This window comes from Miniopterus schreibersii, assembly GCF_964146895.1.
Source record: "Miniopterus schreibersii genome assembly, chromosome: 15".
Lineage (NCBI taxonomy): Eukaryota > Metazoa > Chordata > Mammalia > Chiroptera > Miniopteridae > Miniopterus > Miniopterus schreibersii.
This window is the reverse complement of record NC_138115.1, coordinates 31054792-31060791: the sequence shown is the minus strand read 5'-3', so window position 1 is coordinate 31060791 and position 6000 is coordinate 31054792.

The following is a 6000-nucleotide window of genomic DNA, read 5'->3' as shown; positions in this document are numbered from 1 at the left end:
CATTCTTCATGGAGTAATATTTGTAAAACCCAGATATGATCCTTGCATTCCCATGTTTAATACCCTCTCATGACTCCCCAGTGCTCTTAGGACCAAGTCCAGTGCCTCGTCTTGGATTGTGGGGCCTTTCATGAGGCATCATTCTCAGTTTCTAGAACTTGACAACCTTCTCCCCAGAGACCTTCACACACATTGTCCTGCCCAGAACATTTTTCTTTCTTCCTCACACCTCTCATTTCCAGGTCTGACTCTCTGATAATGTAGACTCTCAAAGAGAGCATTTTGTGTAACTGACCATCTCCCCACAGGAAGTAAGTTTAGTGAGTGCAGGGGTTACGGCTGTCATGTCCATCTTTAGAGTCCCCCCGAATTTAGCATTATACCTAGAATGTAATGGGCACTCACTAAGTAGTTCTTGAATGAATTAGGCTATGCTTGTATAAGTCAGTTCTTAATGATTACAAAAAACAGCCCAATTCATCTGGTACAAAATGGATGGTAATAGCAAATAGCCTTTAACAATGGACATTAATAAAGCCATGGGCTGTCTGAGTCAGCGCCCTGTGGGCCAGTTTCCAAAATTACAAATTCCTGCCCCAGCCCAGTCTCCTGACTTCTGAGTATCAAGGCCAGCTCCTGAGAATCTGACCCACTGAGGTTTGGGCTGGGACTGGGGTTTCCGAATGAGAAGTCCCACCTGTTATCTTGCGTCCTGCTTCTAGGTTCTTCAGCTGATGTTGCTTCAGACTCATCTCGCACAGGTGTCTACAGTGGAAATGGGATCTTAACAGGGAAATTTTGAGAATATTTTCTTTCATTGTCCTGTGTAAGTACCAGTTTATTTTCTCAAGGTTGTGTGGTTGATAAAAATCTGGCCCTATCTCGTACAAATGGGTGGGGTTTGGGGGTTGAATTCTCAGCTGTGTGAAGTCCCTCCTAAGGGCAAGGACAGCCTGGCCGGTTCCAAGTGCGCCCCCCACGAGGCGCTCATCTGGACGGGCTGGCTGGCCCAGGAGTGCAGGCATCCTCCATCTCAACGCCAAAGTTAACCTTTCAGTTCCAGTTGGTCTAGAGTTGTGTGGCTTCAACTAGATATAAATTAGAAATCCTTTAAAGACTCACGAGGCAGCAGAGCTAACACTGAGTAGGAAGGAAATATATCGGGTCCTTCAGCACTCACGCTCCACTCTGGCCAAACCTTAACGCTTCTGTGAGTGGCTGTTGCTGTGTCTTTTCTTCTGGATGGTTTTTGTCTCGAACTTTGCCAGCAAAAGAAAGGCTAAAAATAGAGAAAATCATTAACTTAGTGTGTGAGGATCACAATACATTGTGGGTTTGCCTGTCCAGTTATTTGCTCGCTCCGTTCAGCTGTCTTGAAGGGTTGGAAAGAGACTTCTTACCGACAGTTTCTGCAGGATTTAGAATTTAAAACGAACTTCAAGCAAAGGAGGAGAGTGGACTTCCAGGTTCACTAGGTCTGTTGGCTGAAGAGCGGCCCCCAGGGTCACCTGTGAGCAGGCAGGGGCAGGGAGCTCGCTTGCTCCTTGGCTCCAGGGAAGGGGCGCTCCCTCCAGGTGCGGAACAGGGCCGCCTGCAGGGCCACCCCTCTGGAGGGGGATCCCCGCTTGGCCCCTGACAGTGGGAAGTTCATTTAGCATCCTGGAGACAGAGCTAGGAGTTCAGATGGACTAACCGGAATGAATTGCAGCAAGTAAGCCATTTGGGGACCATTTCCTCTGAAGCCAAAAATCTGATTGTAAACAAATTTGCAGAGGATCAGTGGGAGGGAATAATTGATGACCACAACTTTGAATTTTATAAAAAATGTCTCCTTTTTCCATGAGAAGATCGTTATTAATTGCAACCAAGCTGAGAGGACTCTGGCCCATAAGTCAACCATGTAACCTTAAGACACTGACTATTAAAGCCAACATTTTGTTTCCAATCGGAAACCCTAACTGCCCTGAACAAATGCCAGTTTCCCCTCAGATAATCTTCAGGGATGGTTAGCACAGGATTCTTGGTAAACTAGAAACACTTAGCAATTAATTCCTTATAATGCTGAGTTTTGTTTTGTTTTTATCTTAAATTCAGGAAATGTACTGGAGTTAACTTTTTTCTTCCTTCCCCAGACAAAAGTATGAGAGAGATAAATCACCCTGCGGCAGTTTGTTTTGGCTGGTCAGTGTCCATTCTCCACTTCTATTAATGTCCCGTCCTTTCCCCCACTGGGTGTGACTTTGGTGGGAGGGTATCCAGATGACGTGTTGAACTGTGGACGCTAAAGGGACAGAGCTGTGCTGCCCAATACAGTAGCCACTGAGTACTTGAAATATATCTGAGGAACTAAAGTTAAAATTTTAGTTAATTTATTTAAATTTAAAAACTGATGCTCAATTCAGTTTTTGAAAACTTTTAAGAACATTTGGAACAATTTGAGTATGTTAATCAACTTTTTCAACTAAATTTTATTAACTCTATATATAGTTAACTTTACAGTTCAAGTATTTCCATTTGAAAATTCAGTTTCCAAATTAAGATGAGTTATAAATGTAAACTATATTCTGGATTTGGAGGGAAAAGTATAAAATATCTTGATAACTTTTTATATTGATTACATGTTGAAATGATAATATTTGGATAGATTAGTTTAAGTAAAATATATTGTTAAAATTCCATGTTTCTTTGTACTCATTTTTTTAAATATATATATTTTAAATATATTTTATTGATTTCAGAGAGAGGAAGGGAGAGAGGGAGAGAGAGATAGAAACATCAGTGATGAGTCATTGATCACCTGCCTCCTGCACACCCCCTGCTGGGGATTGAGCCCTCAACCCAGGCATGTTCCCTGACTGGGAATCGAACCTCAATCTCCTGGATTATAGGTCGATGCTCAACTGCTGAGCCACGCTGGCTGGGCTCTTTGTACTCTTTTTAACGTGACACTAGAAAATTTTAAATCACCCACGTGGCTTGCATTATATTTCTCTTCTCTCTTCCTGTTCTAGAACAGGCCGGGGTGGACCTGTAACCTGAGTTTGGCCAACCAAATGCTCTTCAGAGCCTGAGTAGACAAGCCAAGGACAGAGAACTGGTGGGCAGGTCAAGAGGAAGGTAAGCCCTGCAGGGGTCGCCCTCCCTTTGTCTAGGTGAGATCCTCCAGACCGCCTTAGCTTCCACCTCCACACCCACCTAACAGATTCCCTTTTGCTAACATTAGCCAGTCTCTTTCTGGTGTTTGCAGTCAAACATCCTAACAGACCTCATTAGGATTTGGCAGGAAGTGAGTCTCCACTCTCAACCCTCATTTCACCAGAATCCCTGGTATATTTTATTACCACTGAAGTCACAACACTGGGCCTGGGCCTGGGCCTGGGCCTGGGCCTGGGCCTGGGCCTGGGGCTGAGACAGGGGCAGCTGTGTCCACGTCAAGCTCCCTTGGGATTCTGATGCTCAACCAGGGTGGAGAAGCATGCCTTTAGGTCTTCTTTAAAGCATCTATATGGTCAGTGAGTAAATGAGACTCTGCTACCATACTTCATTTTTTAAATTAAATGTATTGGGGTGACACTGGTTAGTAAGATCATAAAGGTTTCAAATGTACAATTCTGCGACACATCACCTGTATATTGCATTGTGTGCCTATCACCCAAAGTTAAATCTTCCGTCACCATATATTTGATCCCCACCATACTCCTGATATAAAGGTTGAGCAAATGTCATGGGGCTCCTGCCCTCCAGCTGGAGGAGTTCCATTCATGCACTCAACAAATATTTATCGAGGACCTAGTATGCACGTTCTAGGCATTGTCCTGGATACTAAGGCTATAGCATAGCAGTGAGCAAAACAGACAGAAACCCCTCCCTGCTAAAGCATGCTTTATAGTGGAGGAAGCGGGTTAATCAGCCAAAAAAAAGGAAAGAGAGAGAGTATGGTACATGGTGAAAGTTCTCAGAACAAAACTGGACGAGCATAAGGAATGTGTGTTTGAAACTTGGATGGGGTGACCTAGAATGTTACATTTTCAGGAAAGGAGCAAGCCTTGGGAATATGGAGTGGGCGAGAGCTTTCTAGGCAAACAGAAAAGCAAGTGCCAAGACCTTGAAGTAGGACCATAGGACCTGGGCCTTGAAGTTGTTATGAAGTCCCCTAGTTAGGCCACCTCTGACTTGTGAGGCTGAAGGCTGCTTGAGGCTTTTGGATGCTGGAAGCGGCCACTGAGGAGCAGTGGGCAGGACCAGGCCATCCTGAGGGCCGAGGGGTGGAGGGTGCTGGGCTCAGAGCTGTGTGTGGACTTGGTGAGGCTGTTGCCTGAACGACAGCCTCTTCCGTGTATAACTTGGTGTGCCATTTTAAAACATTTGACAGAATTCATTCTTCTCAATTTAAGGGATCTCTAGAGGGTTTGGAGGTGGAGTTGAGTAGCTTCTAGACCAGATAACACCTGTGGCCAAAGAGCTGCCCTATTATACCCAAAATACTTATTGCTAATGAGGGAATTTCAGCCTCTTGCTGGAGACACTGTGCATGTTTTCAACCAGCTTAGCAAGAGATGGGACTTCTGTCCCGAGTTAGGAATACCCACCTGATTTCCAGGGAACCTCTAATCCTGGCCTGCATGTGAAGATGTGGACTTGAGGCCCGCTTCTGTCTGTCTGTCCAGATGGACTGGGCATATGTGCCTACAGACAGATAGTCTGTTAACAGTTGGGTTTTGATTTGATTACTTGATTGCATTAAAAAAAAAAAAAGTAAAACGAGGATCGGTGGAGAGCTTTTCCATCTACACAGTGAGGAAAGTTTTGAATCAATAGTCTCGGCATGCTAAGATAACAGAAAATCCAGGAAGGCTCTTCATGCACATTCTTTTCCCTTAAGAGTGCCCTATTTTAACAATAAATATTGTTTCTAATTTTTAAAAATCTAGGGTATTGGAGGAACAGCAGAAGGCCCATGTGGCGGCGTGAAGTAAGGAAGAAACAAAAACAGTAGAAATCGAAGTCAAAGAGGTACGCGCAGTGGGGAGAGGAGGCGTCTGCAGTCTCCACTTTCACCTATTTAAAAAGTGAACTACGCCTCTTCACCAGGGTGGTGTTAGACATCAACCCAGCAGGCGCAGGAGTGCTGGTAAAATGCCCCTGGAGGCCCTGACCACATGCCCAGTCTCCATTTGAGCAATACTTACTTTGGGTGTCCTGAGGGAGACACCACGCCAAGATAATCACCCTTTGTTTGTTTACATATTTTTGGGTAAAGATAAGGCAGTGAAAAGCCCTTGTTTCACAGGACTTATACCAACCGCATTCTTACACTGGAATGTTCGTGGATTCTCATGATAAACACGTAATCGCCACAATCAGAAAGAGATACTGAAAAAGAAATAAAAACATTGTGGCAGGATCATAAACCCTAAATGTTTTTTGGCTGCCTTGAATTAAGTGAGGACACTTCCCAGAATCCTGTTTACTTGGGAAATTGGAAAATTCTGGCCACCACCAAGAATGGTTTTGTTTTTCTTAGGTATCCTGACTTCCCTCTGTACCTAAAGCTTATCACCGCACCAGGAAATTTTTAAAAAGTAGATGTGCATTTCCCTGGATTGTTAAATACTTATTAAAGATCTTGTTTCATCAACTGATTTGCCCAAGCTGTTGTGCAACCCCTACCGCTGAGCACCAGTGTCCTGTCTCAGCCCCAGTTTTTCTCCATTCTGGGTCTGCTGTCCAACCTCTGTGTTCAGGGGCTGGGGCTCAGGCTTTCTGCTCTGTTCTCTTAGTAGTAGACCTGTAAATAAATGCTTTGTCAAACTCTCATGGATTGCAAATCATGGATCAAGAAAGCATCCATGCTCATTCATTCATTTTTTTTTTAAAATAATTTTTTATTTTTCAATTATAGTTGACATTCAGTATTACATTAGTGTCAGGTGTACAATCCAGTGATTAGACATTATATAACTAAGTGATCATCCCTGATAAGTCTAGTACCCATCTGAC